Source organism: Cyanistes caeruleus, chromosome 23 (genome assembly GCF_971803275.1).
Source record: "Cyanistes caeruleus chromosome 23, bCyaCae1.hap1.1, whole genome shotgun sequence".
In the NCBI taxonomy this organism is placed as follows: domain Eukaryota; kingdom Metazoa; phylum Chordata; class Aves; order Passeriformes; family Paridae; genus Cyanistes; species Cyanistes caeruleus.
Window position 1 is genome coordinate 3,008,081 of NC_141723.1, and position 19,324 is coordinate 3,027,404.

A 19,324-nucleotide genomic window follows, 5' to 3' on the forward strand; every position below is an offset into this window, starting at 1 on the left:
TCATTAAAGTGCTTGACATCGTCCCGTGTGACATCCCCTGCAAAGGAAGGTGGGAAGAAAGCTCAGGCAGCACCAGGGGTGGAAATGTCATCGCCTGAACTGACACAGGGAGCAGCTGCCAAGCATTTCCCATCACTGAGGAGGGCATTTCAAATGATGTGGCTTCCCCAGGCCAGAGACTCTTTGCTTTATATTTCAGCAGCGCTGGGGATAATAAAGAAGAGTCTGAGACCTTGCAGAGAGGAGCCTGGGATGCTCCAAAAATGAGGATCAGAATTCAAAATATTGGTGATAAATTAGACAAACAGAAAAAAAAATAATAAAAGATCAGTGAGATGAAATTCAATAAAGACAACTGCAGAGTAATACAGCAAGGATGGAGAAATCAAAGGCCAGGTAGACAGCGGTGCTGTGGTGCAGGGTGTGCAAACAGACACTCAATCACCAGGCAAACACCAGCAGGGCTGAGAGAAGCAGCAGGGCCCACTTTGGGATACCAATTCCCAAGGAAAACCACATCCCTAGCAGGAATGAATTGGGAGAATGTGAGTTATCCTCTTCTTGGAAATGTTGAGAATGAATTAAAGATCTGTCTGAAATACACTTGACCCTTTTTTAGTGAGATGCTGGCTGGGCTCTTGATCATCACAACAAACAAGAGGTTTTCTCTCTGCTGCCTTCAGCAGGTCTGAGCCATGAAGAAGCTGAGTCCTGCCTCCAACAAGGTCTCTATAAATCCATCTTAGCCTACACGTTCAAGAGCTGCTTTTCCTGCTAAACCCCACCAAAGCATTGTTACAAGAGAGCAACAGGTGGAGAAAGAAGTAAGGGTTAGACAAAGTTTGGGCTGATATTTTCAAAGTCAGCTACGAGACAGTCTCTTCTTATTAAAATTAATGGGAACTGAGCATCCCAATCTCCCAAGTGACTTTGAAAATCTCAGCCTCGCTCCCCGTTTGCTGCCCAGCACCTACACGGCCACCTCCTTCCTTCCACCCCAGCACTGCCAAGAGAACCAGGCTCACAAAAAACATTTGCACCAGAATAAATTATTGGGTTGGTTTTTTTTCTCTCTCTCTTCACTCATCTCCCTTTGATTCTGCTGGCTCTGTAATTTATACGCATATAACTAATTGCACATTAGGAAACAAAGGAGGGGAGGAGAGATGAGAGCTCAGATCTGCTGCAATCTGAGTGCATCCAGGTTGGATGGGCACCTATCCCAGGGACATCCATAGGGCCAGCAACTCTGCTGAGGGCATCCATCCTCTGCCTCCAAAGCAAATCACACCTCATGCCCCCACAGCCCCTGCCCTGGGGAGAGACATCAACCAAACCCAGGTGGATTACAGCCAATATTATCCAAGAGCAAATGAGATCCCAAACACCACTCAGACAGTGAACAGACTGGTAAAAAATGCACTTGACAGGAGGGAGTTCTGACACAGCTCTTCATAACCAGGAGGAAAATGCACCAAGAAGAAGAAGAAGAGTAAACAAACTGAGAGACTTCTCTGCACCACCTGCCCTGAAGGCACTAAAATAATCTCCATTCATTATTCTGAATAAGCTGGACAGGAAATGACTCCTGGCCCAGCTGTGCTGCTGTGGATGCTCCGGGCTTCCCATAGAGCTGTGGGGTGATGTGAGGCATCCCACACAGCCAGGCTGTCCCATGTCACCTCAGCTGCCTGGTACGGAGGAAATATTCAGGTAAGCCCTCTGGGACCATCTGCACAAAGATACCCTTCACTGGGTACAGGTCATGGAGCCATTAAAGCCCCACTGTGCACTCAGTGCTAATAAAATCACATTAAATACACCTGGGAGGACTGCAGGCCTTCACACCTGCTGTGGCTGCAGCAGAAGGGTCTCCCTGGGTCACCTTCCCATCCCCATCGAATCAGGGCACTGGAAGGATGCCAAGCCCTTCACACCTTTCCTCCCCCAACCCTCACATGGTGCAAAATGAGGGTACCAGGAGACTGGCAAACACAACCCATTGGTGACCTGCTCCAGGCTCAGCAAAGAGGTGTGAAACTCCTAAAAGTGCTGGGAGCAGGAGCAATCCTCTGCCATGCATTAATCATGGCTTGATTTTGAACACTTCAGGACAGAGAAGAGGGACTGATGACCTGAACACCCTCTCTCCACATCACCACAGGTTCCTTCCCTCTGCATCCCCTCATCTCCCAGCCTGGGGTCAAGACACCCCGAGCTGACAGCAGCCCAGAAAGAAACAGAAAATTGGCCAAAAGCTGATTAATTCCCCCCTTTGCTTTTCCAGCCATCCTGAGATGGCAGTGAGAGGGAGAGGATGGGGACAGCAGTGCCCAGGTACGGTGAGGAGGAGACACAGAGTGGGCCTGAGTGTCACCCGCTGAAGAAACATCCTTGTGGGACTAAATTGGATTCAATATAATAAACTATCATCTTGAAACGAGTGCTCCAATTGAGTTTTGATGTAAACACTAATATTTTCTCCACTCCGCTATTCTCTTCCACGGAGATCTCATGTTTATTTCACTATGTGTCCTACCTACTATTGCTCTCATACATCAAAGGGTTCGAGGACAAGGAGCCTGATTTTGAAAACATTATTCTTTTAAAGATTTATTCGCTCATCTTGACCACCTCCTCTGCTGAAAGGAAGAAGCTCTCCATAAATTATTTCAGAGCCCTATGTAAAACATGCACGTGCATGCTGCCCTCAGCTCAGCAAACTTTGTGAGGAGACCTCCAACCCTTCTCCCTCCTGGTTCACGTTCTTCTGAGAGCCTTCCTTGCCCTCTCCATGCTGGACTACTCCAGCTTCCACTCAAATTTCATCCTGCCATGATCCCAAACAGGGAGAAGCTGAGAGGCAGACGACATACCCAAGGTCATACGGGGACAGTGTGGCAGAGGACGGCTCTCCAGGCACCTTGATGTCCTAACTTTCACTTCTGCCCAGGTAAAACCTGCCCTAGGGCTCAGCCTAACACCTCTAAACCCTGCTCAGCGCTCTGTGTGACAGCAGCATTCAGCAGAACCCCCATGGCCTCTCTGAGAAGTGTTGGCTCTAAGCAGGGCAGACAGACACATGTCAGAGAGATGAAGAATTCATCTCCTCGTTTTGTAGCCACAGAGCCTGACTCGCTCAGGGTCACCAAGGACAGCTGCAAGAAACATGAAAAACTTTCCAAAGGCCGAGTAACAGGCAGGTCTTTGAGGAGCAGCACATGCAAAATTAACCGCCCGCTCCCTCTGCCCCTTCACGGCAGATGCTGGGAGCACTCAAAGGATGCTACGTTTATTTAAAATTAAATAAAAGAAGCTAATTTTGGCATGCAAGAGCAAGTGCACCTGGGGGACTCTTTGCTTCAGGGCACTGCCAACAGAAGAGGAGTAACGAAGTTAAGAAAGCAATTAAGAAACTGCTGCAGACACTCGGTGGGAGGCTGGCTGCTCCTGAGTGAAGCGCAGCATACGCAGTGATGAGAGGAGATTGCAGCCCAGCTTCTGCCGCCCCACAAACCCAGGAACTCACTGTCTCTGAGCCCACCCAAGCCTGCAGCACATAAACAGTGCTTGGGCTTTGTCCTGCTCCTCCGAGTGCCCTTCCAGTCTCACCTGCAGGCCTGAAAAAGGGAGGAAGCACACCCTGCCCACCTTGAGCCCACAGCTGGGAGAGCAGCTGGAGCAAGAGGAGCAGGGCATCATCCAGGGTCTCTAGACCCTGCCACAACCAGGGAGCTGAGAGATTCATCCTAAACATCCAACTGAGCATCCCCTTCTCTACTCTGCATCCCTGGGGCCGAGCTAATTCTGCTCCAGGTGCTCACAGGGTGGGCACTGCCAGCTTTTCACGGCTTGTGGGATGGGGAAAGCTACAAGCACTACGGAGGGAACGTGGCCTGTGGAATGAGGATCCAGAGCCTTCTGCGTCTTGTGTGGAGTTTTGTCAGCACCGTGTGGAAGAGCTGCGGCACTGCAGGCTGCTCCCAGCTCCTCACCACGCAGCCCACCCGCATGGACCTGCATGGATCTGCATGGATCCGCATGGATCTGCATGGATCTGCATGGATCCCATGGATCTGCATGGATCTGCATGGATCTGCATGGATCTGCATGGATCCCATGGATCCGCATGGATCTGCATGGATCCCATGGATCCCATGGATCTCATGGATCTGCATGGACCTGCATGGATCCCATGGATCTGCATGGATCCGCATGGATCTGCATGGATCCCATGGATCTGCATGGATCCCATGGATCTGCATGGACACACATGGATCCACATGGATCCCATGGACCTGCATGGATCTGCATGGATCTGCATGGATCCCATGGATCTGCATGGATCCCATGGACCCACATGGATCCACATGGATCCCATGGATCTGCATGGATCTGCATGGATCCACATGGATCCCATGGATCTGCATGGATCCGCAGTTCCCTGGGGCTGGCTCCTGCTGTGATACACCTGCCCCGTGCAGCACAAGGCTTCACATCCTCACGGGACGCCTCCCACACTCCAGCGGGCAGGGAGGATGCCCCAGGTCCGTGAGGATGCACAGCTGCCTGCAAGGCACAGGTGTGAGGCCAGGGCACATCAGAGAGGGGCACACAGAGAGGCTGGGAATGCTGAACAGCCCTCAAGGCTACTCTAGGTCTAAAATTACCCACCTCAGGCTGCACATCATGTTCTGGCTCTGCAGCCCTTTGCTCCTCAGTGACTCATCGATATTTTGAGGCTGGAAGGGATGGTTCTGACAATTTTTAGCCTGGCCTCGGAATAATTGGCAAGCAGTGATTCAGAGCAAACTCCGGGTGTCCAATGCCCGCTCCATGCAGGGAGTCCATGGAGATGAGGAGAAGAAGGGCTGCAGAGCATTCCCCAGTCCCTTTCAAAGTCTCTCCTCTCAGCCCAGGTGGTTTCTCCTTGTGCAGAAGACTGAATGCAAATGGAAGCAAAGTAAAAATGTTCAAAGGCTTCAAAAACCTCTGTGTTAGACTTGGGCAGGCCCAGAGGTGCTCCTGCTTCTCTCTCCACTCACACACTTGCTCCAGGTCTCAGCCAGAGCAGCCTCCCCCATCCCTTGTGCTGTTTGAACATGGGCACATGCTCTGACTGGAGGTTGGAGCAAACTCAGGAAGGGAATCCATGGCCCCTGAGGCCCCCACAGTGTGTCTGCAATGAGCTCAAGCTCAGATCACCGAGCCTTCCCCAAATCATCACCCCCAGAACCAGGAGCAGAGAATATTCCCCCAAAAACCAAATTTTGATCTGTCAATTTGTCCATACTGATGCAAAGGATTTGGAGAACCACGAATACTCCCAAACTTTGGGGCTCTCTCTTCTGTAGGAAGGTACAGAAAATGAAAACACGCCTCAGACCAGTAACACCAGTAAGATCAAAGCCTACACCAAGCTTAAACCCACCAGGACATAAATCTGTCCTTTCCCATTCCCTCTGCCCAGCCAGCAATACTCTGAAACACTCCCTGCTCCTTTGGCAGCCTAGGGCAATGTGGGAATGATTTTGCTTTTCCTTTCCTCTCAGATGGTCTCGAGTCAGGATTTTCTGAGCATGAGTTCACGACTGCAGAAAGAAACCTGCTTTATGTTTGTGTGCCATGGGACACTGAGTAACAGAAGGGCATTTCTGGCTCAGCAGTGGCCTAACAGCAGCTGAAATGTCAGGCACAGCTGACTTGCATGATTTTCCATTGATTAAGATGACAAAGTTGGGCCAAAATCTTACAGAGACCGATTACAGAGGCCTGATGCCATCTAATCTAAGCCTCAGTTCAGTAGCTTTAGGCCTAAATCCTGGCTCAGTCTGCAAATGATCTGTGCTTCCTTGGTTATCTCCACCAACTCGCAGAATAAGCAGTCATGTAAAACCACACACGGAAAGATGCTAAGGAATTAATGAATAAAAAAATAAACATATGTTTTCCCCACCATGTTCCTTGGGAGAGGAAAAAGAAAAGGAGATGGAAGGGGCTCCTCCAAGCACAGGTAAAAGCACACCTTGAGCCCCACGGTGCCAGCAGGAGCTGTTTAGCTGAGGGTCTCACCCCTGTATCAACAATAAATACATCTGCAATAAATATGCAAAGTTGTAACTGATTTGCATTGACATTTGGACTGGGGGGAGAGCCGAGGGGAGAAAGAAATAAAGTCCATTACAGCGCGGAGTAATTTAGGATATTACCACCAGCATCTGAATTACAAATCTACCTCTCATTACTGGTATGTTAACCAGGAAAGGCAGCTTCTCCACAACATGCAAGGCAGAGTTTATTAGCATGAATTTGCATAATAATTAGCTCTGCAGCAAAGGCTGTTGTGCCTTTCAAAAAGCCAACTTTCAATGTCAGTATCCAGCTCCGATTTGGCTCCTGCCCTTGGGCCCTCCGGCAGTGAAACCCTCATCAGCCACTGCCATATCCCTGGTACTGGTGCCTGGTGGGATCCAGGGAGGTCCTGCCTCATCCCATGGATGCTGGGAGGCACAGGAAAGCTCCTAGGGAGGGGTTTTGGCCAGAAAACCTCACTGCACAAAGAGTTTCTGCATTGCACAAAGAGTCCCTGCACCCCATGAAAAGTCCCTGCATCCCATGAAGAGTTCCTCTCCCTGCTGCCTCAGTAGAGCTGCTGCTGGATAGTTACAAAGAGTCCCAAAATCCCCAGTTAAAATACCCCCATCCCATTGCTCTCCAACAAAGTCACAATGAAGAAAAGAGGGGGATCACAGAGGGAATTTTGTTTATTCTCCATCGACCCAAGCTGGCTGCCAGAAGGATGATGCTGATCCAGCCTGGCATTTTCCAAGTAGCCTTATGCCAATCACAGACTCTTTACTAACTAGAATGGAAAAATAAAGGCAAAAACATGAGGCTATTTTAGTCTTTTTGCTGAAACTACAAGTTTCACCTTCTAGGGCTCTATCTATAAATATACATATATATATATATGTAGGTGTGTTTCAAATGCAAATATCTCAATTTGTACAAGCCAAAGAAAACTCGCTGGTGAAAGGAGGCTGCACTATTTTGTTTCTCCAAATGTTTTCTTTGATTTTATTTTTTTTATTTATTTTTTTTTTTTCATAGCTTTTCAGCAGAAAGACTTGCCTGGGAAAACTCACTCTCTGCAGTCCCCAGTGCTGCAGGCAGCCTCCCTTACCTTGCATGATCCAAGCTTTGTGCTTCAAGAACTTTTGGGGACACACCAAACACCCTTTGCTTCATAAAAGATAGAGCTGCTGTTCCTGCAGTTTTAAAGGCAATGGGCCTCAATTTCCCCTAAAATGAAATTATTCCCAGGCAGGGACCGAGCTGATCATTTCTAGATAGCAGCATCTCAGTGTGGATTGAACTCGGCTCTTTCCAACACGGGAAAATCCTTAAGCCAGCTCTAAAAAGAAAGGAATTACCCAGTTAAGTCTCAGATCTGCCATCTCCAGGCCTTGGGCTGCAAGTCCTGCTCTCTGCAGCCTCTCCCCACCTCGACACACACAACTCCTGACCAGCAGGAGCGGTGACGCACCAGCTTTGCCTTTCAGCATCTCTTGCTGCTAGAAATAGACCTCTCAGAAAGAGCTTTTCTTGGCCTGACACTGTCCCCAGTCCTGTTTTCATCAGAAACACTTTTAACTCACCAACTCTGGGTGTCAGCAGCCTTAGAGAGGATAAAACTACTTTAGAAGATGCAGCAACTCCTTGCTCTGAAGTCTGGGTCCTACATACCCTTGAAAACCACACCTCAAAGGGACAGCACCCCTAAATATATTCTATTCTGCTATTATTTCAAGCATAAAAGGAGTCTGAGCAGCAACAAATAAACCTCATCACTTCTGCATGTCCTGAAAGATTAGGAAAAAGCAATGATGCACATTTGAACCACTCAACATCCCCTCAGCTAGCAGAAGGCTTCAGAATTCCCTGCCCTTGAAAAACAGGATGGGAATAAAAGGAGGAAATAGGATCCACGTTCTGAGAGGGCAGAATGAGGCAGCTGGGATGAGCTGGTGCTGGGGAGTGCCGGCATTTCCCCGGCTTCTCCGGGAGGTGCGGTCGCGCAGGGCCCGGCTGTGCCGGCTCCAGACCGACGCGAGATGGTGCTGCTGCCCCAGGCACCGGCAGGGATGCGGGGCCGGGATGCGGGAGGAGGGCTGGGATGGGGATGAGGCTGCCCGGACAGGGATGTGGGACGGGGATACGGCCGGCAGGGCAGGGATGCAGGTGTCCAGTCAGGGATGCAGGGCAGGGATGCAGGTGTCCAGTCAGGGATGCAGGGCAGGGATGCAGGTGCTCAGGCAGGGATGCAGGTGTCCAGGCAGGGATGCAGAGCAGGGATGCAGGTGCTCAGGCAGGGATGCAGGTGTCCAGGCAGGGATGCAGGTGCTCAGGCAGGGATGCAGGTGTCCAGGCAGGGATGCAGGGCAGGGATGCAGGGCAGGGATGGGGTCTCTGGCAGAGAGATTCAAAGCAGAAGGGCAGACATGTGGTTGCATGAGCAGGAATACAGGATAGCAGGAATGCAGGGAAGCTGGGGCAGGGATGGGAGAGGCCAGAGCAGGGATGCAGCTGCCTGGGCAAGGATGCAGGGCAGGGATGTGGCCACTGGGCCAGGGATGCAGAGCAGTGGGGCAGGGATGTGATTGCATGGGCAGGAATGCAGGGCAGCAGGAATGCAGGGATGAAAGCAGGGATGAGAATGGCTAGAACAAGGATGCTCCAAGACCTCTTTGCAGCCCCTCACACTCTTGCACCGCACCCAGCAAGGAGTAGATGAGGGAAATGCAGATGGGAAGAGCTGGCAGGAGCCAGTACAAGTTCCTGCAGCTCCTGGTTTTCAGCACATTTAAAGTCTGTTCATAGAAAGAGAGAGAGATGAGTAAATAAACTCTATTCCAAAGCACTCTCCACCTCAAGAGATTTGCTGTCGAAGAAGGAAAAGCTGAGGTTCAGAGAGAAAAAGAGTCTGCTTAAAAGTTGAACAAGTGAAAAGACATCATAAACCACATAAACAATTTTTTTTCCCCTGTGCAAGTCAAATATTTGTTCCCAACTTGAGCTTCTAAAGAAAAGTTGGTGAAGCTGTTCCTAATTTTTTGGTGAAATTCTACTATACAAAGCACATGCCAGCATGTTTTTCCTTCTGGAAAAACATGGAGCTGAGGATCCAGCAGACTTCATCAGCAATCCAACACCCATGTGTGCAACCCCAGGATAACAAACCCAGACAGGGACATGGGGGGAGAAGTGGGGAATGAGCATTTGGAAGAAGATGATTCTGTAGTGAATTTAAAAGGAGTTATCAGCTGCTCCTGGGTAAATCAGCTTGGCTAAGATAAGAACCAGAACAAATACTTATTCTAAATTTACACTGACCTAAACCTGAACGCTTCAGGGTTGAATAATTTTGGTGAACTATATATTTTTGTGAAATCATTTCCTGGGCTTCTTGCATGGGTTGAAAGAGATTTAGCTGGGAAGGATAAATCCTGGCTGCTCATATACTGTTGTCAAAAGGATGGGATGGAGACACAGATACAAACACTGATAGATGGCAATAAAAAAGATCTTTATAGTGGTTCAGTTTGTGCTGTTTCACTGTGGTAAAACTAGACCAAGATTTCTTTGAGAGTTTTTTTTAATGTCTCCTTGTTTAAAGGTCTCATCCAGCAAAAAAAAGGTTCCAATTTTTCAGAAAGCCCTTCATGACTGCTCATACACAGACAGGCCTCCCAAATCCTCCTCTTAGGAGAAGTCTCAGTTTAACTCCCCGAGATGGGGTCACCCAGGAAATTCGGCAGTTTTCTACCACACAGGCTAATTTGGAGAGATTTAAAAACATTCCTCAGCTTGCCTGCCCTGCCTGAAGAGAGAAATCAGACCCACTGCCTGCACATCTGGCTAGGTGGAGCCCACATCTGTACGTGCAGCTGTGGGCTGTGCTGCTCAGCCCCAGGCACTGGCCTGCAGCAGGTATCGAGCCAAGGCTGGAGGCTGCATCCAAAACCAAGCACCTTTCCCACCACCACACCACCCATCTCCCCCCAGGACAGGCGTTCTGCCTGTGAGAACCCCGTGCTGACACAGTCCTTGTCGTCACAGACACAAAACTGTAGCCTGGCAGAAGGCACAGAAACATCCAGCTCTCAGCCCCCCTCCTACCTGCACTGCTGGCTTCCCTTTAAGCCCACGTAGGAGAGATTTTTTTCACCAGGAAATATTCACACAGGAATTTTTCCCTGCTCTATCTCTCCCTCCATCCCCAGAGGAATAAGAGCACAGGCACAGTGTGACAGGAACAAGCAGAAGCCAAGTTTACATAAACAGTGGAGAGCAGGACGTAAAGGTTATTTGTGCCTGCGGGCTGCTTGGGGAACCTGTGAAATACCGAGGGCTGGCACTAGACAGAAAATTCCTGTAACGCTAAAGACTGCAGCTTTTTGAAGTCCCCGAGCAGTGCAGGGGCAACTGGAGGCAAGTGTGAGCAGCTAGAGGAGGTGGTTCAATGTTATTGAGCACCTCCCATCCCTTCTTTGTGTTGGGCAACAGCCTGATCCCAACCTCAGCTCAGGAAACATCCACTCGCCTGGCTGAGACCTCCTGTCCCAGGACAGGAGTGGGCAAATACTGCAAAATTTCCATTAATGTTGTACTCCACACTTGCAGCTCTTGATGAGGAGTAATTTGAACTCTGAGAGAGTTATTCACATTTCATGGATAAAGAAAACAGAGCCATGGAAATCAGGTACCTTATCCAAAGCCCCAGAGCAAATAGAAGATCCAGGATTAGAGTGAACAGAGCAGTAAAGATCTCCTCCTTCCACCCCACAGATCACAGCAGGAAAGTGGCTGGTCCAGATTCCAAAAAGCAAAAATCACCCAGGAACAGGCAAACCTTGCAAAGTTGTGCAGGGTCTGGTTTGTGGGACAGGAGAACAAGTGGAAATCAGGGGATGGCAAACCCTGAGGAGCACATTCAACTCTCAGTTCCGACAGGATCTCCTCAGGGTCACCTTAAACCAGTCTCCTTCATCCCTCTGCGCTGGGAATGGGGACAAAAAGCCCTCTGGCTATCTTTGGCTGATTTTCCTTATTCTCTGCTCTCTTACAGGGAGAAACTCTCTCTTATCACAAGCTCATGGACAACCCAGATTAATCAGACAATTCTGGAAGCTCCCAGACTATACCACAGCAAAGAGCCAAGAAATACTGCATTTTTTTTACACTTTTAACCCATCTTCAGATTTCGGAGAGGAACTAACAGTGTTTCTTTCCTACCAGAGATCTTGCTCAAGGGAAGGCAGTTGAGAGGGAAGCAGTGAGTTACAAGTGGGCTCACAAAGCACCAGTGTTTGCATATGTATAAATACATTTCTCCCGGTGTGTACACACCCACACGGACTCGGGATGAGCAGGGTGGAGGTGGAGCATGTAAACTGGGGCAGAGATAAAAATCAAATAAAACCCAACCAAAATTAACAAGGGGAGAAAGCCTTTTACCCAAACAAAGAAAGTCATTTTGCAGCCACCGAGTTTTTTTTCCCCCCCTTCTTTCTTTTTATTTTTTTTTTTCAGGTTTATTTATTTCATTTTTTTTTTTCCCCTAATGCCGGCATTGTGCAGAGCACTGTTCCTTTGCGAGATTTCAGATGTTGCTGTGTTCAAATGAATCCCATTTTGTCACAATCAATGACTTTCCCCTCTCGTTATTACCTGCAGCCCTCCGGAGCCGGCGGCGCTGCTGGCAGAGCTCCAAGCCCAAACCTCTCCAAAACTCACAGCGAAGGTAAACGGGAGAATGTCACCTACACCTGGGTAATTTTTAATTTTCTTTCTTTCTCCCCGTACTGTTAAATTACCTCCAGCTTATTTGTCTGGCTAGAGGTTAATGAAACATTAATGATGTTAATGAGCCTTTCATGCTGCAAGTTTTTTCAAGAAAGAGATAGAATGGCTGTTTTCCTTCCCTCTTAATCTTTTCCATCATTCGGGACTTCCAGGGCCAAAGCAATTAGTGACTCAGGCAGCTCTGTCTCCCCTCCTGGTCACAGCCCAGTGGGGCAAAGAGAAGAAACCTATTAAAGCCCCTTCACATGTCCACAGGTGAGGAGCTCATGGGCTGATGCAGCCACGCTGCTTTAGCCAGAAGGCAAAACGCCATTCAGGGGGAAAAACAGGGGGAATTAACAATCTGGAGCTGTCGGGAATGGTGAAGTGTCGCCATTAGCCGTGCACTGTTTGTTAGGGAAGGTGACAAGTGATTTTCAAAAGGTTCGAGGAGGTTTGGGTAGGGCTCCACAGCCGAGGGGTGGCTTGACAGCTTCCCCCATCAAACCTCATGTCGGTTTTCATCCCGCTGAGCTCTGATTCCGGGTGCATGACATTCCTCTGGATCACGGCCAGCCAAAAATCAACCCTTCCTTCCCAACTCATTTGGTTTAAACACAAAAACTGTGGGAGGGGGAAAGACACAGCAAGAGAAAAACTAAAAAATTCAGAGGAATGGCTGCTCTCCACCCTGCCCATCTCCACCCTGCTGCCTCAGACACCAGGCAGGATTTCCTTATCGTTCCTTAATCCCCTCAACACAACCACAGAGTGAAAAAAAACCCCCACTGGTCTCATCCCATTTTACAGGTGGCTCATCCCACACTGAGCAAGGAGGGCAGGAGCTGGGGTCCCTTCACTGCTGAGCCCCCGTGGGCCCTGGTGAGGCACCGGGAGGTGACGCTGCCTCCGCTTCCCGCGATGGATGCGCCGGTGCCAAAGGGCACACAACTAAATTATGAGCTGGCACTTACAAGGAGTGAGGGCTCTGGCTTGTGCTTCCATTAGAGGGTATCTATCTGCATTTAAAGCTGTGGCGCTCTGATAAGGAGAAGGGAGGAAGCCAGAGAGACCTCAAAAAATTGCCTGGACGAACTCCGAGATAAGACTTTTCAGACAGACAAAAAAGCCTGTCCTGATTTATAGAGCTTCGTCCGTCCTTGACAGTACCTCTGGAGCTCCTGATCTTGGCTGTAAAAAAGAAAGTTCCATCAGAAATGTGTGTTCTGCCCCCAAACTATTTATCCAGACAACCTGTCAACCTACCACAGCCAGATCCTCTCTTGACATGGACAAGGCAGCAACACAATCGGCCGCCTTTTATTTTTACCCTCTCCCTCTCCCCTGCTCCTGCTAATCACAGATGCTTTGTCCGCTCAATAATAAAGATCCCGGGCGCCTCAGTTTCCATTTTTTTGTTATCGTGCCTTTCACCCTGCATGTTTATTTATGACTGCTACAAAGCGCTTCCACGGGAAGATGCCATTAGGCTGGAATGATGCTCCCTTGACATTGAGATCAGAATCGGCACAGGAGCCATGCAACAACTCATCTTTATGTTTGCTTGTCTTAATTCCTTTTCTTTTATTGTTGTTATTATTGCTATTATTAGTATTATTATTATTGTTATTTCCAGAGCAAGGGCTGCCAGGGAGGGAGAGGCAGAGGGGCACGTGCAGCACAGAGATGAAGCAGCTCTGGCTGAGGGCACAGATGGCATGGGCTGGCTTGGATAATCCTGCCCTCTTCCAGGGCAGCTGCTGGCACATGGGCTGAACAAGCCCATTAAGAGAGCAGGACCCCACACTGACAAGGGCACAGGGATGGATTTACCCTCACTCTGTGGCTCTCCCCCCAGCAGAGACAGAAATCCAAGGAAAGATGGATTTTGGGGAGCTGAGGTGCACTGCTGGCTCCCTGTTGAGGGGAGGGCAGTGCTGGGGAGCGGCCCATGATAGTCAGAGGTCAAGGTCTCACATCCAGCCAAAGCCTCGTGGTCAGCCTGTGCTGATGGGGTCACTGGGGTGCTCTGCTTACAGAGCCTGGCTTCAAACTGGAAAACAGGAGCAGGCACACAGTGACACTGACTTGGACACCCTCTCCAGAGTCCCTATAACCCACCCAGCCCTGCTCTACTCTCCTCCCCTGGAAACTCCTGGCAGAGCTCACCATGACCACAGGACAGCTCTCCAAAAATGTGCAAACACCCCCGAGATCTTCTCAGTCTGCTCAGCAGACGAAAACGGGGGGGAACCAACTCTGCTGCACAGGAGTCAGCTGTCCCTTCTGCTTCCCAGCCCTCATCCACGCTAGAAGGTGGCCCTGGGACAGGGGACACACTCCCTTTCCAGCGCTGTCCCCCAAAGGACGGTGTGCCCTGTCTGCCATGCTCGCGCAAGGCGCTGGGACAGACAAAGGGAGGGTTTTGTGGGATCTGGCACCGCTTCCAGCCGCCAGCCACGGCGCGTCCTTCCCCGGCACCGGCTCCCTAATTAGTTCTATTGGTTTCAACAGTTCGGCGGGCTCGGGGAATGTAATATTTAACACCCTAGAGGGAAGCCTTTCACGCCGATGCCTCTTTCATCATCTCTGCCCATCTGGTGCTCACTTCAAGCTCGCAAAGCACCACCTGCTTGGGAAACAATGAACTCCTGTGGCTCTCTGTCTCCTCCCGACTAGCTGGACCCTCCAGGAAAGGCATGTGGGAGCAGCCCTCCCCAGGGCAGCAAGCCTTGACACCCATGGTGCGTGTCGTGTTCACTCAAAAAGGGATTATTAGTGTGTGTTTATGCCATTCTCATCAGGATGCTGATTCCAGGGGAGCAATTTGTCTCTTCATGGCTTGCTCCACAAGAGCTCAGGAAATGCACAACACATCCATGGGGATGGGGAGAGGGATGAACAGACCTCTTGTGCTCCCCCTTTCTCAGCGGTGACAGCCTCACCATGGCCAGCCTTCCCAGATGAATCAAGGATGGATATCTGGGCAAGGGCCATTAGCAGGGAAAGGTGGGGAAGGATGGGTGGTGCAGCAGCACCAGGTAGTGGGAGCTGGCTGTGTGACACGGTGACACCCATGAGAGGCGTCACTTTCCACTGCTGCAGTGGATGGTGCCACATGGCCACAGACACTGCACCATTACAGCCTCTCTAACAACAAGACTGAGCAGAAATGGGAATTGAGCCCATAAAACCATTTGCTTTCTGCAGCCACAGCAGCACAGCTGACGCTTGGAGACACCACCGTGTCTGGAAATGATTAGATTCCTTCCAATGACTGACACCTGTTAATAACCTGGAAGATGGGTAGAGCATACTCACATTGTCATCTCCAGCTATCTACAACTTCATTTTCCATCATCTTTGTCACTCAAGGACAGCAGCAAAGGATATTATTGCTACTGGTATTGTTATTGTTATTTATTTAAACCATGCAGCAACAAATCTGCAGGTATTGAGCTGGGTTGGGCAGACCAGCAGATTCTCCTTCAGATCAGAGGGAAAATAATGGGGAGCATTATGTATAATGTATTTTTCTATTAAATTAAAATAAGCTTCTCTTCACAAAGTTTGGTGTGTTCAGTGACACTGGGAAGGACAGAGGGTTTAACCTCATGCTCAGGGAAGATGGAGAGGATGGATGGCTGGATGGATGGATAGATGGATGGATGGATGGATGGATGGATGGATGGATGGATGCTCAATCCCAGGGAAATAAAACCACATTCTCTCTACACAATGCTGAACTGCATTTCAGGGCCTCCTGCCTCTTCACATAAACCCTATTAGTCACTCATCAGTGCTAAAAAAATAATAAATAAATACACCAGTGCACAAGAGTGCCAAGGGCAGCGAAGTTAGAGGACATTATAACTCTTTAATTACATCAGTCTTGGAAAGAAAAGAGCTGTCATTCCCTCCTCCTTCCCTCTGGGGAACACTCGGTATCTACCTTGGCCAGAACCCCCTTAGGAAAGTTGTCGCAACATATGTCCTCCCTGTGATTCATGCCAGGGATGGGTTTAGTCCTGTATTAATATTCCCAACCCACTATTTACTGTGCTGCATTCCCACACAGACACACACAAACAAATGCCTTTCATCTCCTGCCTTCATAGGAGGGGGGAAAAACCTTAGTTAAGCTATCAAGGCTGTTGTCTGCAAGTCACTGGGTTTAGCCAGGAGGGAGGATTTTCTTCTCAGAGCACCTTAAGGAGGGTTTAAAAACATGATTGAAAGGAAACAACCCCTCGAGGGGCTGAATACTCTGCCCTGGGGACATTAAACATGACCAGTCACTACCTCCCACCACACAACCCATCATACTGCTCTGCCACGCCAAGAGCCATCAAAGAGCATCCAGAGAGTTCTGAGAGTTTCTTCAAATAAAGAATGTTTTTACATATATTTCTCCCTGACAAAAATGCTCTTTGTAGAAATGAAAACGGTTGTCACGAACCCATCGCCCACCTCCTAAAAGATCCCATTACATTTCTGCATTGAACTTCTTTTTCATCACGAAAGTTATTGGAACAGCGGTGGCAACAGCCAATAGTGTTTTCGATTAAAAATGTATCACAGCGTTTTGTGATTTAAAAGCAAACAAACAAGAAAGGCGCCATGAAATGTTAATGCGCACGTGAGCGGGTTTGATTCCTGTTTGCTGTTTGTTTGTCAAACATTTTCAACTATCAATTAATTATCAAAACTGGGCCAGAAGTGGAGCCTGATCCACACGCCCTGTGACACCATTCAGGAGGATCCAGCGGCACCACTGTTCCCGCGAGGATGCACAATTCCGGCTGCGGAGCGTGGCCACGGGGTGATTTCAGGAAGGTGAGCAGTGAGTGATCATCCTTTCACCCCTTTAACCAACACAAGAGACTGATGGGGCTGCAGCCCATCAGCAGCTCCCTGGTCACCTTGGAGCCAAGGCCATCACTCTGTTGTCAGAGCCACATCACGAAGCCCAGGACATCTTTTGTGGCGATCTCTGATGCTGAAGGACACACCACGAGGGATGGGAAAGGACTGGCAGGTGCCTCGCTCAGCCCCAAATCCTCCCCTCCTTCTGCATTTTTAAAAGCCCTTGCAACACCAAAAGAGAGCAGGAAAAAGGCAAAAAAAAAAAAAAAAGAAAAAAAAAGAGACACCATTGGAGCTGAAGCAGGTGAATAAGGAGATATGGCAGAGTCAGGAGGCAATGGCCCAAGGGACCCATTAACAAGATTCCTCCCACACAACATCCAGGAGCCCAGGCCATCAATAAAACCTGCTCTCCTCCCCAGCCAGCCTTGCGTGGCTCTGAACTTTCCAGCTACAGGCTGCAGATTGGATTCTTCCGTCATCACCATAAAACCAGATGAATTGTCCACGGCTCAGGGACCTGTGAGAAAGCAGGACCCTCTAGGCAAGAAGGCAGCACACCTCATAAAACCAGTGCTGACTTTTAGCAGGGCCTGTGCTGCCAGGCTGGGTGTCTGGTCCCACACGCTGCAGCAAACTCCTCTCCACGCTTTTCATACCCAAAAAAGAGGGGTGGGGATCCTCTTGCAACCCAACAGCTCAGCGTGGTGATCTCTGCCACTGCACATCCCAGGGTGATGCCTGCATCTCAGACTGCCTTATCTCTCCCTTGCCAGGATGTGCAAGGAGCCCTCTCATCCCAAATTTCTCAGGAGTAACTACAGCCCTTGCTTTGCTTTTTGCTGCAGGAGCCCAAAAAGCCACCAGAAAAAGCCATTTCACTGCTGGGTCTTCCACTTCAGCAGCAGGGAACTACTCCTGCATGGGCTGGGAAGGGCATCCTGGTCATGGACAATGTGTCTCCTGCTGTAAGATCCTGTGCCAGGAGGTGCTGGGAAGCATCACACCCCTCTAAGGTAGTGGGACACCTTGGCTGAGCCAATGTCAGCGCCACTAAAGTGCCACTTAAACAGGACATTCATCCTCTCTGCACAGCTCTGGGGGTGAAGCAGCGACTCCAGCATTATGGAAAGCACCATCCCAGCCACAAATGAAGTCTTTGAGAAGCAGCAAGAAGCTGGAGCAGATAGAGCCTGGACTCTGCAACAACAGCATTTCTTCCTGTTTTGTTTTGCTTTGCATTCTCATTGCCAGGTTCATTATCTGGGCCCTTATTCCTGCACACGCTTCCCATTTTTCTCCCTCCTATCTCCCTGTGTCCAACGCAGCAGCCTGTATTAGTTTATGTTAACAAGCTGTGGCAGCAGTAATCCTGGCCTCTCCAGCTCCACTGCCTGTTCTGCTGACCAGGCACCTTGTTTGTCTCCACTGCCTGGTCCCCTGAGCCTTTCTCCACCTCAGATCCCAGCCTCCTGCAGGAATTACACTGGGATATATCCCATGCCAAACGCTGTGACCACGCTGTCAGCGGCGTGCGAGTTGGAAAACATTTTCCTGCCCCGCTGCCACCTCTGCAGAGCAGCAAAAGGATGGAAAAGCTTTTTTTTTTCTCTTCAAAATAGAGGCTTTTCTTCTGTGCTGCAGAAACAAGCATCACCCCCATGGCCCCAGCGTGCCGGGGGCTCCCGTGTGCCGGGCATTCCGTCCTCCCCCTGGCCATGGGGCAGGAGGCTGGGCTGCCCTCTGCGGCCCATCCCACCCCTGTGATGTGACAGCCAGCATTTGTCTCTTCAGCTTTGACTTCCTCCCCAGCCCAGGTTGACAGCCAGCAATACTTGGAAAAAGAAGAGAAGAGGAGGAAAAAAACTAAAGGGCAGCTGCTGTCGTGGAGGGAGTGAGGAACAAAGAGAGATTTCAATCACTGCTCCACTCCAAGGGCACAGGAGCGTGCTCGAGTGTCCGGGAGGGAAAGGGAGGGTGAAAAGCCTCGCTGGGTGTCTGGGCTTGGCCCTTCTGCCCAGGCACCTCTCTGTTCAACACATCAGAGCTGTCTTCCCACGACAGCTCAGCCAGCAGGGGTGGGTGCTGGACCCTCTTCACCCGCCTGGCTCCCCAAACATAAGCAATCCACCAGCCTGAGGCACTAAAATAAAGCTCCATGCGCAGAACCTCGTGCCACTGCACCAAGACACTGCTCAGAGCCCTGCTGGGCTAATGGTGGGGCTGGTTTCAGTGGAAGCATTTAACGAGTGGTGTGTGTGCTGCTGATTAACAGTGTGGCTCTCCAAGGCCAAAGAAGAAAAGAAATTCAGTGTAAGACTGCAAACAATTACTCCTTTTAGATAATCACTGTTTTACAGTCCAGACACATGCATAAATATTGCATAATGCTGGGGCTCAGCACGTAATTGTCAGATATTATTCAAACTGAGTCGCTGCTTTATTGGCAAGAGCTGTGAGCTTGTCACATCTCAGGGTCAGTGGCTGGATGGCTGAAGGATTTTCAAGGAAAGCTCAGGTAATGTGAGCAGCAGATCAGCCATTCCCTAAACTGCTCAGCGCTGACCTCTGCAAAGCGATCCCACATTCAGGAGCACGTTGTTGTGTGTGAGGA

General features: G+C 49.7%; 1 protein-coding gene and 1 long non-coding RNA gene across 4 annotated transcripts in view; one reads left to right on the forward strand and one right to left on the reverse strand.

Moving 5' to 3' along the window:
• Positions 1-19,324, reverse strand: part of LOC111939343 (opioid-binding protein/cell adhesion molecule homolog) — a 337,984-nt gene that overhangs the window by 150,002 nt on the left and 168,658 nt on the right. The window lies entirely within an intron of this gene.
• LOC111939346 (uncharacterized) lies at positions 11,137-13,247 on the forward strand. The gene is made up of 3 exons (XR_002869236.2): positions 11,137-11,832; positions 12,018-12,120; positions 12,655-13,247. It is a non-coding gene; the product is annotated as an uncharacterized LOC111939346 (long non-coding RNA).